General features: G+C 42.1%; 1 protein-coding gene and 2 long non-coding RNA genes across 5 annotated transcripts in view; 2 read left to right on the forward strand and 1 right to left on the reverse strand.

Annotated features, from left to right (window-relative positions):
- The window catches only part of TAMM41 (TAM41 mitochondrial translocator assembly and maintenance homolog), a 153,399-nt gene that overhangs the window by 61,811 nt on the left and 72,487 nt on the right, over positions 1–19,101 (reverse strand). The gene's annotated exons all lie outside the window — the stretch shown is intronic.
- LOC308470794 overlaps positions 1–19,101 on the forward strand; it is a 78,996-nt gene that overhangs the window by 26,326 nt on the left and 33,569 nt on the right. The gene's annotated exons all lie outside the window — the stretch shown is intronic.
- LOC308470799 lies at positions 3,771–7,232 on the forward strand. The gene is made up of 2 exons (XR_013982658.1): positions 3,771–3,999; positions 6,918–7,232. It is a non-coding gene; the product is annotated as an uncharacterized lncRNA (long non-coding RNA).

The following is a 19,101-nucleotide window of genomic DNA, read 5'->3' on the forward strand; positions in this document are numbered from 1 at the left end:
TGATACTCAATGGGCATTTAAATGTTCCTACTTGATGTCTGCTGCACTAAAAAGTGGTTTTCACAATGCATTCCCAGAGTAATCAGTTTTACTTTGGATATTGTTTTCTTGAGAACACCGCAGCCGGAGAATGCTCCGGGGCAAAGTAAATAGGGAAAATGGACATTTAGAATCATTTAGGGACTTTCCAGTAAACAGAATGAGATAAAAGATATACAATCACAAGTATATTTTTATATAAAAGTGACATTATCAGGGATTTTTTAGCACTGTTCAATGCACAAAGTAAGTAAGTAAAGCAGATATGCAATATTTCTGTATATATTTCAGAAGCTTAGACTACAAATGGAGAGTCGTACTTTTGGTGGGTGACACAGTGTTCCTTCTAGGGTAGTTTTTCCAGCTTTTATCCCACCCTGCACTCAGCTCTCATCTGTGGCTCCTAGAAGCTGTCAGTATGCTACAACAGCCACATCCCAGGAACAGTTTTGACTGGCTAGCTAAACCAGCCAAACCAGCCAGCAGATCTCAAACCCTGAGTGAATTAGGAACTCCCCCCTGCATGTGAAGGCAGGATCTGGCAGATTAAACCAATAGTTGGTCTGTTGGTCTTGCTGTAGACTGTGAGGGGCAGATAGAACTCATCAACCTGGGAAGGTAGCCCAACTAGGAGAAGGAAAACTCTGATCCTAAACCTCAGCTGCCTTGCAGGATATCTTGGGAGAAAGAAAAGGCTAAGCAGTAAACCCAAAACAAATCTGGAATGAAGTCCCTTAGATGGTAGGATGGCGCCTTGTACACCTTCTTCCAGCAACTCCTACAGCCAAGCTGGTGTCAAATGTATTGCTCTGCTTTCCTTTGGACCACATCAGTGAGGTGGAGAGGGGGCGGTCTTGTTGTCAGGGCAGCCCAGGACCTTCATACACACTGCCCAGGCTTACGCTCCAGGGAAGTCACTTCGGTGCTGCTAACACAGTGGTTTGACTTCACCCCTGGAGTAACACTCCATTGTCTCTTGAGACAGACTGATGCCAACAACAAGACTACAAATATTTCTTCTCAGAAATTCAGTTTCATAAGCTATAAAGTTAATGACAGAGCTGCTGTTCAGGAGAAATAATGATTACTGTAACTAAGTGCCTGAAGATTTTAAATTCTGAATGAGCATCTGAAGCTTCAAAGGGAAATATGTGAACAGGGAAACATTTGCAAAGAAATAGGAATGACAATTAAATGGAGTTTCTGAGAAAATGGAAGAATATGTATAACCTGCTACCTGCTCTCTGTCATGGGCTCCCAATTTACTAGAAAAAGGTGGGAGATGCAAAGAATACAGTAATCCAAGCCAACACCATCCCATCCAGGGAGCCAAATATATGCTGACTGGCTTGAATGATTACTTGGAAGGGTTTTCCATTTTCTACCATGTTAAGGTATAGAGAGGAGTGACCCATATTAATCCTGAAAGTTGTTGCAAATTGTGAAGCCTTGAGGAAAGGCCATAGCTCAGTAGCTCTGCTTTGCATGCAGAAGGTCCCAGATTTAATCACTTGGCATCTCCAGGTAGGGCTATGGAGAACGACCCTGCCAAAGATCCAGTGCCAATCAGCACAGGAAGCACTGAGCTAGATGGGTCAGTGGCCTGACTCAATATAATGCAGCTTCGTATGCACCTATATTAACACTTTCATATAAGCAAAGCTCATTTTCCAGGTGGGTATGATGATAACCTAGAAAATCTTAAATTCATGGATTTCTTACTTTGGAATTACATTGACTGTGATTTTTCTGTACTTGCTTTGCTTTGAAAGACTAACCTGCCTTCAATCCTATGTACACTGGACATGCATTCTTAATTTTGGAGCCCCTGAAGTCACACAACTGAGCTGTGTATCTTGGAAGTTGAATGACTTATGCAAAGTAAGAAGATACATGCATATTTTACTTGTGCAAATTGGTTTGGGAAGATAATAGCTTTCACAATGTTACTAGAAAAACAAATTGCGCTGCTTTTGTTTCCATGTTGTCCTCCTGGATGAGAGCAAGCTTTTCTGGATCTCATAACAGTGATTAGTTAAATAAAGAAAACTGCAACATAAAATGAATTATAATCCTAAATGCACCACCTAAAGAAGCTGAATATGGGAACATTCAGGACAGACAGGAAAAAAAGAGCACTTCTTCATATACTACATAGGTAAACTATGGCGTTCACTCCCATAAGAAGCAGCAACGGACACCAATCTAGGGCTCACCCACATTTACCTTTTGCCCCACACTTTCTAGGCACTGGTCCGCAATTTAAAGCACCATGTCTGAGCCCCTCCCTCTTTTTTGCCCCAGCACTTTCTCTGCGAAAACCCACTAAACAAAGCTGAATCAGAACAAATGGCAATTAAGGTTTCCCACAGATTGCTTTTTGATCTGATTCAGCAGTGAAGAGTGTAAGTGTGTTTTTGCAGGAAAAGTGCAGGAACAGAAAAAAGCGTGGTTCCAGGGGAAGTCTGGATGAGCCCTTAGATGGCTTCAGAAGAGTATTGGACAAATTAAGGGACAGTAAGTATCAATGGCTACTAGTCATTATGAACATGTGCTATCTCCAGTATTGGAGGCAATCTGGGCTCTGAATCTGAGTTACTGGAGAACATGAAGGGGTGAGCAAGTGCTATTGGGCTCATATACTTGGCTTCCCATAAGCATCAGGGAGAAGAGGGCAGAAATGTTTGAGCTGGACGGGCAATCTGCTTAGCACTATTTTTAATTCCTCCCTTTGTGTTGTTAAATTCCAGATTTTAAGATGGCAAAAACTGGAGGGGGGGGATACGTAAAGCTCTATGTAATAAAATGTCACCAAACTCATTAACCAATAATGCCTGACTATATATTTTGCTCTGTAGTTTGATTTGAAATCAGGGTCTTGGTCCGTGGTGTTTCACCCACCTAGTTTCAAGGTATGCAGAAGCAGCCACTTGCATCTGTTACGAACAGCTGAACTGCAAGAATTATACTCTTAGGGATTTGTAGATCATTCCACTGGGCATGTAAAAGTGCCCTCTCTCTTGCCCTATAAAATATTTTATTGTTGGAAATGCTATTGAACTCCTGGGGAAAATGAAGTAATCACATATTTCATGAAGGATAGCTTGCCCACTTTCCCAGGTATGAAAGCTATATTACAAACCATTTTTCATTCGCCTATGAAAGCAGATATGACATTATTAGGTGCTTGCATCTCTTTCTTATTGAGCCTCTGTTTTTATTTCCATACAGCTATATTATTCTTACTTCTACTGCTGTTTATCCACAGAATGTTAATCCATTCCCAGGAAAGTCCTGCAATTATTTGTGGTTTTGCAGCAATCATCATGGATAAGCAATGCAGAGCTATGGAGAGTAGCTGAGCCAAAATTTTCCACAAACAACTTACATCCACAGCAGAAATCTGAACAATCGGATAAATCAAGGTATCTTGCCCAGACTTGTTTAAAAGAACAATCCTTTACCCGCGATCCACTGAAGAGCCATAAAATATGACAATACAAGATGGTGACCAGTGCAACCATTCTGCTGGTGAAGCAAAGTCAACAGAATGGTTTAAACGGGGGTGGGAGGGATCATGGGCAGGATGGAAGTGGCACAGTAGAGAAATAAACTTATGTGGATTGTAAAACTGCAGTCAAGTACAATATTCCTAAAGTGGACATGTTAGGGGATGTTTTGTGCCACTCAGGATAAGACTTCCTGTTTCCTCCTGAGCTAGGACAGACTTCCACTACATGTGACTTGAAGAGGGTGTGGTCTGTTGTACTAGCATGGAGGAGCACACGGCCTCCATGTTCTGATCAGTGTGTGTGTTCTCCATTTTGTATGCTGTTATGTGTTTGGACAAATGACTGCTTAGTCACAGTCACTTGGGACTAACTTCTTTATGGAATAGTTCTAGTTGTTATGTAACCTAAGCCTGCCTTCAGGGATATGTCTGTGAACCTGAATGAATCTGTGAGTAAACTACTTTTATATTAACGTTAATCAGATTCTTGTGTTTATTCTTTTTAAGAGGGATTAGAAGGGATTTTACCAGGAAGGAATCTTTAATAGTAAGACTCAGATGAGTCCGCAACAAGCTGATAGCTGCATAATTTAAAAAGGGAGGATGTTTGGAACTCTGCTAGGCAGTGGCGTAGCGTGGGGGGTGCCAGGGGGGCCGGCCGCACCGGGCGCAACATGGGCGGGGGGCGCGCTCGCACTAGCAGCTCTCTGCCCCTACTAAAATCCACGGGTTAGGGAGCCCGCGCTCGCTCGGCTGGGCGAGGAGGTCGCGGAAGGGGGAGAGCGAAGCCTTCTGCCGCGGGCAAAAAAAGGAGAGGAAGCCGGGTGGGCGGGCGGGCGGGCTGGCTGGCTGGCGGGGGTCTGGCTGCGCCTGCTGCTGCCGGTGCAGGGCAAGGCAAGCAGAGCGAGGAGGAGAGAGAGGGGAAGGGGGGGGAAGCAGCTAGGAAACGCTGCGGTGTGGAGGAGGAATCAATTAAGGAGAGAAAGCGAAAAGCCTTGGAGAAAGGGAAAAAAGGAAAGAAAAGAGGCAGCTCCAGGAGAGCGCGGGGGAAAGAGAAGCCTCGCTGCTGCTGCTGCTTGGGAGAGTAAATTACTGTACTTGCCTTGCCCCGGGTTAGGGGGCGCAAATTACTTGCCTTGCCCCGGGTGCTGATAACCCACGCTACGCCGCTGCTGCTAGGATATGGAACTTGCTAGCGTAAGTTAGGAAGGATATCATTAAATAATATATCCTCTCCTGCCTCCTGCCTCCCGCCTCCCTAAACATCCCCACAACTTACACTATATTATGTACTCTACATGAGGAGGCAGCATGCTGCCCTCCCCATGTTTCTCGACTACAACTCCCATCTCCATTACCATTGGCCATGCTGGCCAGGACTAGTGGGCGCTGTAGTCCACAACATCTGGAAGGCACCACATGGCCTACCCTTGTTATAGTCATGTTCGTATCTCTTCACTATTCATTGGCCGCAGACCAGGCACAAACAATTTACCTCCCATTGCACAAAACTGAGTGGGTAATTAAGTAGCCACGCCCATGATGATGACCACACTGCCCATGTCACCATAACATGCATACGGCTTTGTGTTTCCAACTCAAGACCTATTGAAGAACATCTCATCCAGTTCAGTCTTTGAAAAACTTTTTCATATTCTCCAGTGTGCTATCCTTGCCATTGTGGCGGCACAGGGTTGCCATTCTGTGATTGGACTTACGAGAACAGTTCATTTATCCAGTCTGTATAACGTTTATTGCACATGTAACTTATTAAGATACAGTTGTACATTTATCCACTCCATGTTTACAGTATCTCTAGGCTTTGTTTTGCACATGGCATCTTAGTATGTTTGTTGCTTGAATGATTACAAGTCTACCTCTATTCCAGTTATTATTCTAGTAAATTTGATTTTATATTTATAAGCCAGTTTGTGGTGTTGTTGTTTTGTCTCTACTTGCAGCCAAACAGAAAGTTATGTAGCTTCTCATAATTATTTCTCTGTAGTTTTGCCACACTAACTTTACAGCAAATGCTACATCATTTCTGTTCAGAAGTCTAAGAACCCAGGAAAACATGGAAGACTTGTCTATCTCCAGCTATGCAGTATAAGAGCAAGGGTGAATCATGGCATAGCAGGCTTCTGAAGAATATGCTAAGATTTGCCCTAGAATAAATGATTATGCAATGTGTACTTGGGGAAACAGACACATAAATACATCTAAGAGCCTGTGAGTCATACAGGATGCTAATAGGATCCCCAGGCAATTGCACCCTAAAGAAAGATAAAGGGGGGGCTAAAATTATGAAAAATGAATAATTTAATAAACTGATAGGTACAGCAAGAGCACTCTGAGAAGAAGTTAAGACACACACCATTTCTAATATAAGTATTTTGACAGAAGAAATCACTCAAAATAATCTGATCTCATTAAACACGTATTTTCTGTACTTCACTGGCATACTTAAAATTTAAGAATGTTTGAAAAACACTTTTTCTTTTCTTTTTGCACGTTGTGTTCTGTGCCATATGGGATGAAAACTGCCACCTCCAGAATGTTCATCCCTTTATTTACTAATTAAAAAGCAACGCCCACCTAGTTCATATGCTTATTCCACAGAAAGGAAGTACTGTACGTGTGTGTGTGTGTGTGTGTGTGTGTGTATATATATATATATATATATATAATCCTCCTTGCGAAGATAGTATCAGAAAGTAGAGGCTCAGGTGTTGTTTTTTAAATGGGAAAAGATTTAATAATTTATTTACTTCTGCAGCATACAATGGACTCCTATTGACTCTTCTTGGAAACATACATTAATTAATTTCAGCCAACTGTGCAAGTCAAAAGAGGGGAGATGTCACTCAGACAGTGGCAGCTTTGTGCTTCATCCGTTTCCACTCTGTTATTTGTTGCAGATGATTACAGCTATAAACGCATGACTATAAAACTGGAGACTGGGTTTACAAGTATGCACATCCAGTGCTGCAGTTTGCACTCTCAACCTATCCTAGATGCAAACTAGGATGCAGGCATGCCAACTCCTAGGGGTGGAGGTGTCTTCAGCCCCCTCAGTATGGGCTGGCAGGGGGCCAAGCCCCCTCAATGCTGAAGGGGCAAAGGAGGCCAAGTGCAGGGCTGAGCATACTGTGTTTCAGTGGCTGGCTGCTTCTGAGCATAAGAGAGGAAGCCAAGGCACACTGAGCTCTGCACCTGGCCTCCTCCCAATAATCCAACATTGCCCCCCCCCCATCTTAGACCAAGACTGAGGTTGCAATGAAATAATCTTTGCAATGGAATAATCTTGGACTCTAAAACTGAAATAATAGTTTTAGGTGAGTAGTCTCATTTTACATTGTCTTTCCAGAAATAATTGTTGTGTGACTTAAGGAGAGTATTTCGGTTCCTTGATACCAACAACTTCTGAAAAACAGTAAGAATAATCTCTCGTTTGCAAGCAACATTCCCTGCTACTGTAAATTTTAATGAAACATGCCATAGCTTCTTGTGTATTTGACTTGACAGCAGCCTGTTAGCCTTTCTGACAAGCTAAAGACTTGGGTCATCCAATAATTGAGGCCACATCTTATATGGCTACGGCAAACAGATATTAATTGAGAAACAGACTATAGCAAACTGTACCACTTCTAACAAGATTCTCTGTACAAAATAAACAAACAAATTCCAATTAATTCCAAGTCTAAACAGAAAATTAGCATTGGGGGCGGGGAGAGTAATTCAGGGAGTTTTCTAGTGAAAACTGAGAGGACTCTAAATCCTCACATGCTAACTGTCATGGACATTAGCAACCCAGAAAGGCTAGCATGGAGTGGGCATGGTAAACACATGTGGGTAGATGCCTCCATACCCCTAGTCTGCATCCTTGTTTTGCTCTTCTTCATCAGCATCCACTAATTAGTATCATCCCACTTTCTTCTCCAAAATGGTTCCTGGGGAACTTGGAGCTTCAATAAAAGGATATCAGTTAAAGAACAGACAGCAGTTAAAATGGGATTATGCCTTATCGAAAGTTGTTTTATCTGAAAATAACTATTCAGCCAGCCACCTGGTTAAGAAGCACTGATTGCCTTGCAAATGCAAAATTCCCCAGCGGGTTTCTTGTAGTTTTCAGAATGAGGACTGGACTGACCTGAGAGTGAGTCTGTATTAACATTCTTAGGGTTGATAGGGCTTCTAATTGGATCTCTCTTTTGCTACAGTTTAGGTCTTACGTTGTCCTTTCTTACTTTTCCTATTATACATAATGCTGGAAATGGAGAAGGCAGGAAGTCACAATATCCTTTGTTTAGCCAGGCCACTGCAGAATCTTTATTGAATACTGTCTGTTGAATCTAAACAGAGGCTGAACAACCACAAACCGAGAAGATTCATTCATGAAACAAAAGCAAATGTCCATCTAATTAAAGTAGGTACTATTAGGAGTTATTGTTACTTTCAATGGTCATTGCTCTAGATGGAGGATTATAGTGAAAATAGACTGCACTGCATGGCAGGCATGAGACATACCGTACTTTAATGATTTTGGTTAGGGGCATTTCAGGAAATGGGAAAGTTTTAATAGGGCCACTTTCTTATATATATTAGATTTGAAGAGGCCCTATTGAGAACTTGAGTCTGAATGACAGGCAATGCCCTGAGGGTGAAGAGTTTTATATATACTTGAGAAAACACAAAGAACGGATGTGAAGGAAGGAGGATGAGCAAGGCTTGCACAAAGGCTGGTTTCCAATTCCAAGTCAAACCTTTATTTTCTGAATGAAGTTAAGTGGAAAGTAAACTAATTTCTCAGGTGCAGTGGAAAGGCTCTAAAACATGCCGGGTCTTCATTTCTAAAAGCTGGGAATAAATGCACACCATCTGACACACACGGCAGCTTAAGCAGACGTTAAGTAACATGAATAATGCATCCTCACCTCTCAGTCATTATTCTGCCTAACTCTGGAAGTGAGGAGGAGATTCTGTGCAGAAAGATTATTTTTTAAAAACCAATTTATTTGTGTGAAAAGAAAGTTATGGGATGCTATTACTACTCTATTCCCTTGGCTGAAACTCCTATGTAACAGTGGGTGGCGAGTGTCCCTGAAAGCAACTCTCTCTTACACTTACACTTGCATTTTGCTATGCGAGACTACTGAAGGTGTCCGTAGGGACACTGTGTGGGTAGCACTAGGACTCATTTCTGAGTTCTGAAGTCCAGAAAACAAATGCGAGTGGAAAGCACACTTCAACCATTCTGGGACAGGCTTCATGTTCACATTCTCAAGGGAGAGACCTAGAAGTGTCCTAGCTGTTTTGTTTTTATAGTTCAAGGGATTTTTTCTAGTTCAAGGGCATCTTGAACTACACATGTATCAAACTTCAGGTTTCTAGCCTGCGAAGAACAACAAATCTGAAAGCACAGTGATTCAGTCAGTTTCAAGCATCTTTATAGAAATGTAGCATCAACCTGCACGGCATTGCTCATGAATCCCAAGCCGGAATTAAGACTGCTGGAAGAAATATCAACAACCTCAGATATGCAGATGACACAACCTTGATGGCAGAAAGTGAGGAGGAATTAAAGAACCTTTTAATGAGGGTGAAAGAGGAGAGCGCAAAATATGGTCTGAAGCTCAACATTGAAAAAAGGAAGATCATGGCCACTGGTCCCATCACCTCCTGGCAAATAGAAGGGGAAGAAATGGAGGCAGGGAGAGATTTTACTTTCTTGGGCTCCATGATCACTGCAGATGGTGACAGCAGCCACAAAATTAAAAGACGCCTGCTTCTTGGGAGAAAAGCAATGACAAACCTAGACAGCATCTTAAAAAGCAGAGACATCACCTTGCCAACAAAGGTCCGTATAGTTCAAGCTATGGTTTTCCCAGTAGTGATGTATGGAAGTGAGAGCTGGACCTTAAAGAAGGCTGATCGCCGAAGAATTGATGCTTTTGAATTATGGTGCTGGAGGAGACTCTTGAGAGTCCCATGGACTGCAAGAAGATCAAACCTATCCATTCTGAAGGAAATCAGCCCTCAGTGCTCACTGGAAGGACAGATCGTGAGGCTGAGGCTCCAATACTTTGGCGACCTCATGAGAAAAGAAGACTCCCTGGAAAAGACCCTGATGTTGAGAAAGATGGAGGGCACAAGGAGAAGGGGACGACAGAGGACGAGGTGGTTGGACACTGTTCTCGAAGCTACCAGCCTGAGTTTGACCAAACTGCGGGAGGCAGTGGAAGACAGGAGTGCCTGGCGTGCTCTGGTCCATGGGGTCACGAAGAGTCGGACACGGCTAAACGACTAAACAACAACAACAAATCATCAACCTTCACCAAGGTGATGTTCTCCAGATGTTTTAGACTACAGCTCCAGCTAGCGTGACCAGGACTGATGGGAGTTGTAGTCCAAAACATCTGGAAGGTATCAGGATGGGGAAGGCTGTGTGGTGTGTGACAGTGAGAGTGACTGATTTATTGTAGGTTTTTGAAATGAACTTTTCCATGGAAATTGCTTCTGACTCTTAGTCTGTAGAATATATGCAGAACAAGTGCAGTGATGGGGCAATTGACTGACATCTTGCTTACCAATCCTATTATCATCTCTTCATGGGTGAGGTGAGTCTTATTCTGTGCAATGAAGAACCAGGAAAAGCATGTAGCTTCCCCCTCATTTTCCCCGCCTAGAAAAACCCTCATGCAAGCTAAGAGAATGTGATATTTAGGCAATGCACTTCCAGAGCAGATTTGCTCCATTTTCCTGTTGTCCCAGCCAAGTCCCATAGGCACAATTAGTCACCCACATGACCGAAATACAAACTCCATTCAACTGTTATTTACAGTGACCTTCTAAATACTTTCAGATGTTTGGGAGCGGTGCATACCAAGAGCTTTACTGATATTTGCAAGTCAAGTCTTGGACTTGTTCCATATCTGTCTAAATAAACGATCCAAATGCAAGCATCTGTTAAAACATATTCATCAGCTTAACTGTCTTATATGTACATCTGAAGCAACACAGTATTGCATTCTCTATCACAAAAGGGCGTTAGTTTACAAATGCAGAATATGTTTTATAAATTGTAGAAGAATATGTTTATACAAATATTTAAGAGAGGAAATAAAAGTGACAAATGTGCTCATTTGTTTTCAGTAGTATGCAAATACTTTTGAATAAACATTAAAGAGAAGAGTAATTAAAAGTGTAGGGTAAAATGGTGAATGTGGTGGGTATTGTATAAACAGCAGATCATGACAAATTTAATAGCAAAGCTGATGTTGTTGGCCTACGGCTCTCATCGTCTCTAAGTACAGTGGTGCCTCGCAAGACGAAATTAATCCATTCCGCGAGTGTCTTCGTCTAGCGGTTTTTTCGTCTTGCGAAGCAACCCGATTAGCGGATTAGCGCTATTAGCGGTTTAGTGGCTATTAAAGGCTTAGCGGCTTAGCGGCTTAGCTGCTAAAAGGCTATTAGCGGCTTAGCGGCTTAGAAAAAGGGGGGGGAAGCGGGGAAAAAAATCTCAAGACTCGCAAGACATTTTCGTCTTGCGAAGCAAGCCCATAGGGAAATTCGTCCTGCGAAGCAACTCAAAAACGGAAAACCCTTTCGTCTAGCGGGTTTTCCGTCTTGCGAGGCATTCGTCTTGCGGGGCACCACTGTATTAGCAATTCTGGCTGGGCTGATGGGAGATGGTCTTGAGCAACACCTGGAAAGGCCACAGATTCCCCATGCTTACAGGACTGGGCTTTCAGGACAATAAAAAATGACAGTCCCTACAGGAAAGGGCTTTCCGCACAATTAAATTTATTTATTTATTATTATTATTTTTATTAAGTTTGTATAGCACCCTTCATTCATAGATCTCAGGGCAGTTCACAACATACTGTATAGAAAAAAACACAAAATACGTAATAAAAATAAGAACAGAACAAAACCAATCATTCCCCCTCCCACAACAGATATAAAAAGGTATCAGATGTTCACCAGCTAAAGGCCTGGTTTTGCCTGACACCTAAAGGGGTACAATGAAGGTGCCAGTCGAACCTCCCTGCTATTAAGATTTCAGCAAAATATGTGCAAAGTTTATACACGTCTTAGAAAGGCAGGAAAGTAAACAATCAATAGATATAGAGCTGTGACAGCCACCGATGAAGTTTGTGGATGGCACCAGGTGCAGAGGATCTAAAACTCCATTCCCTTTATTGGCATCAATAGTAATAACAGAATTATACAGCATTATATAATGTATAAGCAAAGGACTAGTGTAAGAGAAATGTGATAAAATGGTAGGAGTGGGAAGGCATGCCTTTTGGAACGCAGTGATTCATGGGCTTGAGATTCAGACAAAATTACCATGAATCAATATGCTGTTGCCATAGGGAAAGCAACTGCAATTCTATGATGCATTAAATGTTTGGTACTGGCAAGTCCTCACTTAGAATGCCAGAAACCTGTAAAGAATGCTTGAGGCCCAGCTGTAACAGTTTATAGAGAACAGCTACTGATATGATCACAGAAATATATATGACAATGCTCAGGGCTGACCCAATACATTTTGGCACCCCCACCCCACCCCACCCCAGGAAGAAGGAGTGAGTGAAGTGCTACATCAGGAACAAGACTGGGGAGGAATCAAATCAACCTTTCCCAATGGTTGAAGTGGAAATTGTTGCAAGTGGGAGAAGGGACCCACACTGAATCATGCTAGGTAGGTGCAGAGCCCAGAGGGCAGCCCACGCCATTTCCTTCCTAGGGGTGGGAGGAGACCAGCATAACTTCCTCTTCACCGAGAGGCCACTATAGAGGCTAAATTTGGGGCGCTGCCAAGAGGCAGCAGATCCAGCCTCCAAGGAGTGTGTGACAGAGGTGGTGGCAGCAAGCAAAGCATTTCTTGGAGGATGGATCTTGCTGCCTCAGTGGATCCTGCCACCCGAGGCAGTCGCCTCAGCTTGTCTCATGAGAGGGCTGGCCCTGACAATGCTACAAGTTATGGGTCCAACTCCAGGTTTTTATGGACTGTGGACAACATACCTGTAGTGAGCTTTCCTCCTCTGTTCCCCCTCCCCACCCTCAAGTTACATACTGATACAAAGCTGGGGTAGCTACCCTGAGTTTTAATCATCTGTTCGTCTATTCTCCTGCACCCAACATGTACTACCTTCTCTTTTGCAGACGGTATGGTATGAATCTATTTTGAAAAGCAAGATATTGAGCTTGAGATAAGGGAGAAGTAGGAAGGCAATGGGCAGTGGTAGCTGCTGTGCCTTCTCTCCCCTCCATGCTCGGCCCAGAAGGAGGAATTTTGTGGTGATAGTGACAGGAAGCGGAAGAGAGGACAAAGCTCCACCAGGAACTGCAACCACCCAAATGTTTGACCTGGAGTGAATGCAATTAGGCACCAATGCCAGCCTGCTTCTACAATCTGGGCACAGCATGAGAAGGCAGGAGCGGGTGGTGCTGTGGTCTAAACCACTGAGCCTCTTGGACTTGCTGATCAGAAGGTCGGCAGTTCGAATCCGTGCGATGGGGTGAGCTCCCATTGCTCTGTGCCAGCTTCTGCCAACCTAGCAATTTGAAAGCACACCAGTGCAAGCAGATAAACAGGTACTGCTGCGTCAAGAAGGTAAACAGCTCTGGCTTCTATCACGGTTTAGTAATGCTGGCCACATGACCCAGAAATCTTTCTGTTGACAAACACCAGCTCCCTTGGCCTGAAGTGAAATGAGCACTGCACCCCATAGTCACCTTTGACTAGACTTAACCATCCAGCAGTCCTTTACCTCACCTTTATGTGTGGTGTGCTCTGGCTTGGCATGGGCATGAGACTTGCTCCTAGGCACTCAACGAAACGCTGAAGTGGACTGGTAACCAACCGCAAATAGATGAGGCATAGGTTGCTGTAAGGAAGAACACCCCACTCAAAAAAAACCAAAACAAAAAACACACCTTTGATTGGAATAGGCTAATAAATAATAAGGACTTCTACAGTGGTCTCACTAGCTAGCTCACCACTAAGCAATTTGGCTTATGAAAGATCGCATTATTTTATTATGCAGTTTAATGATTCCATGTAAATGCTAATAAGATATATAGTCACTACACACCATTACTGAAGATGGCACTATAAGATGATTAATGAATCACTTATATTATAAGGTTGCATTTCAAAGGACCTTGATTTGCTTACCCAACAATGCCACTGAAGGAGAAATTGGGCAAAACAGCAAAATAACAACCATTCAAGGACAGAATGATAGCAGAAATATTTTCAGAAAGTATAGACAGTCAAGTATGCCCAAATGGTGCATGTTTCTTACTGGAAACAATTTCCCTATGTAGTGAAGAAGAAGAAGAAGAGTTTGGATTTGATATCCCATTTTATCACTACTCTAAGGAGTCTCAATCTCCTTTCCCTTCCTCCCCCACAACAAACACTCTGAGGTGAGTGTGGCTGAGAGACTTCAGAGAAGTGTGACTAGCCCAAGGTCACCCAGCAGCTGCATGTGGAGGAGCAGGGAATCAAACTCAGTTCACCAGATTATGAGTCCACCGCTCTTAACCACTACACCACGTATGGCATGAGATGTTGGCATTTTGAAGCTGCAAAGCTGCAGCTCTGCTGTGTTGTCTCCTCTCTCGTTCTTTTGCTTCCTTTTTGGAGTTTGCATTATTTGAAGCCTTTTTATCTGGACAACATGACCATCAAATGTAAGGCATAGATGGAGTGTATAAAACTTCAGACACAGGCTCAGGAGAAGAAACTATCTGGAATTGTTTCCAGCTGTGTTGACATTTCTCATGGAAAGTATTTTGGGAAATGTCCCCATCAGAGGTTAGAATGCTACTTCCAAATCTTGCCATTTACTTCATGAAACTCTCTAAACGGTGTGATCTGGTTTATTTAGAACATTCAGTATTAATATGACAAAACACCAGTATGTGGTGGGTAGCGACAGACTAACATCCTGTTCAGCTGAAGAGGGGTTGCACCTCTGTGAGCATTTAGATCGCTTCTTTGCAAGCATTCATGTCAGGCGCTTGCAAAAAAATCAGAACTGCCCCTTTCCTTGTCACGTCCCATTTTCCCTTCCCCAGAGACCCAGTTGCTTACCTTGGGCAGTGGAGAGCCTATCCCAAAGAGTTTGTTTGCTTTCTTTTTGAAGACTGGATGTACCAATTTCAAAATCCCCAGCAGGACCGATACCGTTTCCCATTGCTTTCTGCCTCCTTCCTCTGTTGCAAGGTCAGTTTCTAGTCCCTTTGGAAAGGAAAGTGGAAGGCACTGGCAGGCTTGAGGTGAGCTGCACCATATGAGCATTCCATCAGTGGCTTTTGCTTTTGCAAGCACCCTGTTCAAAGGTTCACTACATTCTGGGTAGTGGAGAACTAGGTGAATGAACAGATGAGATGGGCAATGCTTTCCTTTCTTCAGTATTTAGAATGGACTCATGAGTTCCCACGACCCCATCTTCAAAAACTTAACTTTCAAAATGCAGCAACCATGGGCTGGGGGTGGGGGTAGGAGGGAGTGAAATTCTAAGGACCTAGAAGCTTGGCCGATTATAACTCCCAGGCATCTTTGTACTGGAAAATTCACGTGATAGGCCAAATGAAGGTCTGAAGAACAACCTTACCCTTTGCATCACTTCTACCTCTCTGCTGATGCTGGAAGGTAGGGAAGTTTTGAAAGGGAGGACAACTTGGGACTTAATTACAAAATAAAAACCTGAAATTCAAAGGGATTTTGACATCATTATTAAAAAGAAAATCTGTGCTCTTTCTGACATTTAGCTACTTCAGTACAGCTCAGTTGCCTGCCTGTTCATTATTTCTCACAATTCAGTCCCTGTTTTGCCCCTTTGTGGAGCTGTCTGCATGATGCCTCTATTGTCTTTCCAGTGTGTGCTGAAGACCTTCCTTCTCCAACAAGCCTTTTAAATGGAGATTTTTTTAAAAAAAGCCCAGTCTATATTTGTAATTGGATTTGAATTATTTATATATATTTAAGTTTTTACTGTTAAATAGCTTCTGGCTGTTTCATGGAAAGGAAGGAAGGAAAGAGAGAGAGAGAGAGAGAGAGAGAGAGAGAATCATTTATTCAAAGGCAACCCATTCTGAGCTTGATATAATATTGATCCTGCTTGTTTCAGTGAAACCTGCCCTCCCACTTTCAGTTCCTCTCCTTGTTTCTCAAGCTAGGTAGAATTGAAAGAGACAGGAAATATATTCACTTTAGCACCACTTCTTTCCCTGGTACTCTTCTTTCAATGACCTTCCATATAAAGACAATGCTGCAGAAAGATCAGTGTTTTTATATTAACCACTTAAGAGAATGTACTACGCTTTAAAATTACAGTTTATTTCTAGTCTGGGATCGTATGTGAAAAAAGACATCAGAAGTAAAAAGAAAAAGAAAATAGGCAACAGTTTAATTTCCTTCCAACTGCTGCAGAGGAACCATAGACTTGTAGACTTAAAAGAAAAATCATATTAAGCTATTGGCAAAGGGAGAACAAGACATCTGTATCATATCTCAACAAAACACCAATGATGTCAAGACTACGAAGGTTGCAAGAAAAGCAGGGAGCACCATGAAAAAGGTTTCTGAAAGATTAAGCTGACCACCTCAGTGAAGGGAATGCCACAAGCCATGTAAACCATTGCTCAGGGAATGTGATCCAATGAGGTCATGAGAAGTGTTGAAAATAGAACAGCTGTGCTTGTGCATGTTATGATAACATTATCACTGGTAAATGCTCCTGCAATTTATATTTAAAGTTAGACTAGGTTGCATATATTGGTTATATGGAGATTTGTGTGAGCTATGTATATTTAATTATTTTAAATAAAATTCCAAATTATTTACTTCCCTCATTATATAAGTAGATGTATCTGCTTATATAGCAGGTCCGTATAGTTAAAGCCATGGTTTAAAGCCCAGTAGTGATGTATGGAAGTTAGAGCTGGACCATAAAGAAGGCTGATCGCTAAAGACTTGATGCTTTTGAATTATGGTGCTGGAGGAGACTCTTGAGAGTCCCATGGACTGCAAGAAGATCAAACCTCTCCATTCTGAAGGAAATCAGCCCTGAGTGCTCACTGGAAGGACAGATCCTGAAACTGAGGCTCCAATATTTTGGCCACCTCATGAGAAGAGAAGACTCCCTGGAAAAGACCCTGATGCTGGGAAAGATGGAGGACACAAGGAGAAGGGGACGACAGAGGACGAGATGGCTGGACAGTGTTCTCGAAGCTACGAACATGAATTTGACCAAACTGCGGGAGGCAGTGGAAGACAGGAGTGCCTGGCGTGCTGTGGTCCATGGGGTCACGAAGAGTCGGACACAACTAATCGACTAAACAACAACAACAACTTCCTCCTGGTCTGCATTGGAAATTAATATCCAAGGCATGTTCCCAGTTTGATGTAGTTTAGATCTTTAGAATATAAAAGAAATGGAACCTTTGAAAAAAATCTTCTGAAGCCTAAACACTTAAGGATAAAGAAGTCAAGGCCTTGCTTTATTAGTGTAGCTTTTATCCTATTCAAAAAGTATTGGCTTTTATTCATTGATTCTTTCATTTTCCTGGACTCCCCCCCCCCCACTGAATCGAAAGATTATGACACTGCAATTTAAAAAATGTATTCTATATGAAATAGCTGGTTCCAGTTTGGATTTAAAATCCATAGTTCTGCAATGCCATCTTTGGTTGTGTATAATTTAGAAGGGGCAACTGCAGCTCAAGTGATTTCTCTCTCTCTTTAGTAACAAGAGATTCACTGGACAAAGTAAAATTCTTGTTCTATGTAACACTGTGAAGCTTGGAGAAAAGCTACACATTTATACCAATGCAGGTTTAAGAGTACAAATCCTCTCTAAATTTTCAAAAATCTGCTTACTTATCTCTGAATGCATTTAAGTCCACTTTAAGTTGCTCAGTGGTTTAATGCATAATGGCTAAATCTCATGGTTTTGAATATCCTAGCAGCTGCTGGGGCTTTCTATTATACAGTGCAAAATTTTGCTTTGGAAAGTACCTACACCATAAGGTTCATTCAGAAATTGAACTTCCTATCCACCTTCCCTTCAATAACATACACCTTGGATCCAAAGGAATACAGTGCTTCTAGAAGGCAAGTTCAGCTCAATCACAAGAATGTACCTCACTGAATTCAGTGGAATTTACTCCAAGGAAGTGTGCAGAAGTTTGCAGCCTTGCCTAATTAGTATGCAGAGATATGTGCCTTCCACCATCCTTCATCTAGGCTTGGCACATATGGTAAAGCAGGAATGATGAGCACTACAGATATATTACCCTTTCTTTTTTAGTATTATCCATCTGTTAACAAGCCTAAACAAAAAGAGAAGTGTGTGTTACCAGATTTATCAACTTCTAAATCATCTTTTTGAAATGTAGATAAAATAAAACAGAAATTCCTGATATAATTGCCCCCTGGAACTAGCAATGTTTTATGCAGTGCTATTTTTCTAGAAAAAGAGGTGCTGGAACTCACCTTAAACACTTCCATTGTTCTCTTATAATAGCAATGGTGCCCACCTAAGAGGTGCAAGAACTGATTTCCAGTGACTTCTGGCTGAAAAAAAAGCCCTGGGCTTCTTGTTCTATGGGTGTTTCTGATATCCTCAGCAAAACACTGATACAGCAGCCATAAATGACATAAATGGGGCACAATCTAGTATTTCTAGTGTGTATCTGAAGAAGTGTGCATGCACACGAAAGCTTATACCAAGAACTAACTTAGTTGGTCTTTAAGGTGCTACAGGAAAGAATTTTTTACTTCTTAGTATTTCTTAGTCAGCTAGTGGACCCATTGAAAATAATGACCCTAGCTTAGACATGTTAATTAATTTCAGTTTGGTCTGAATCAAACTTAGTTGAATACCACCCATAGATTTCAGTGGGAGAGTTCTGCATGAACGGGACATTAATAGTGCAAACCCATATATATCTGCCCAGAAGCAAGCCCCCTTTAGTTCAAGCATTTGTATGAAATTGAAGACTTAAGCAGTGAACAAACTTCGGCTGGATTTTGCCCAGAGAATATCAAAGCAATTTTAATAAAGAGGAATTGACAATGATGAGATACCAGAAATGACTGTCCAATGAACTTGGGAGGGACAGGGTTTTATTTTTTTCAAAGAGTAATTAACAGATCTGAGAAAAAGGACTGCAAATGCATTTTCCACAAGTACCCAGCAATTTTCAGCACTTGTTTCTGCTCAATTAAATAACGTGACAGTGGAGAAGACAATTGCTACAGTAGTAGCAGGAGAAAGGCAGCTGTTCCTTGGTGTTAGCAGTCTGTTTTTGACTCATTACACTGGAAGTTCTGGTACAAAAGCATTATATTCTACGGTGCTCTCAACCAGCTCAGATATTGGCCTTAGGCTTTTTGTGCCAAGTCCTATTTATAGCAGAAAAGCAGTAATACTTATGGGCTCACATTTAAGGCAACAATGCTAAAAACAGTGATAAAATCTGACAGTAATATTTAAGTCTTCCATAAGCATGGTATATGGGATTCTGTG

This window comes from Podarcis pityusensis (genome assembly GCF_964106645.2).
Source record: "Podarcis pityusensis genome assembly, chromosome: 2".
Taxonomy (NCBI): domain Eukaryota; kingdom Metazoa; phylum Chordata; class Lepidosauria; order Squamata; family Lacertidae; genus Podarcis; species Podarcis pityusensis.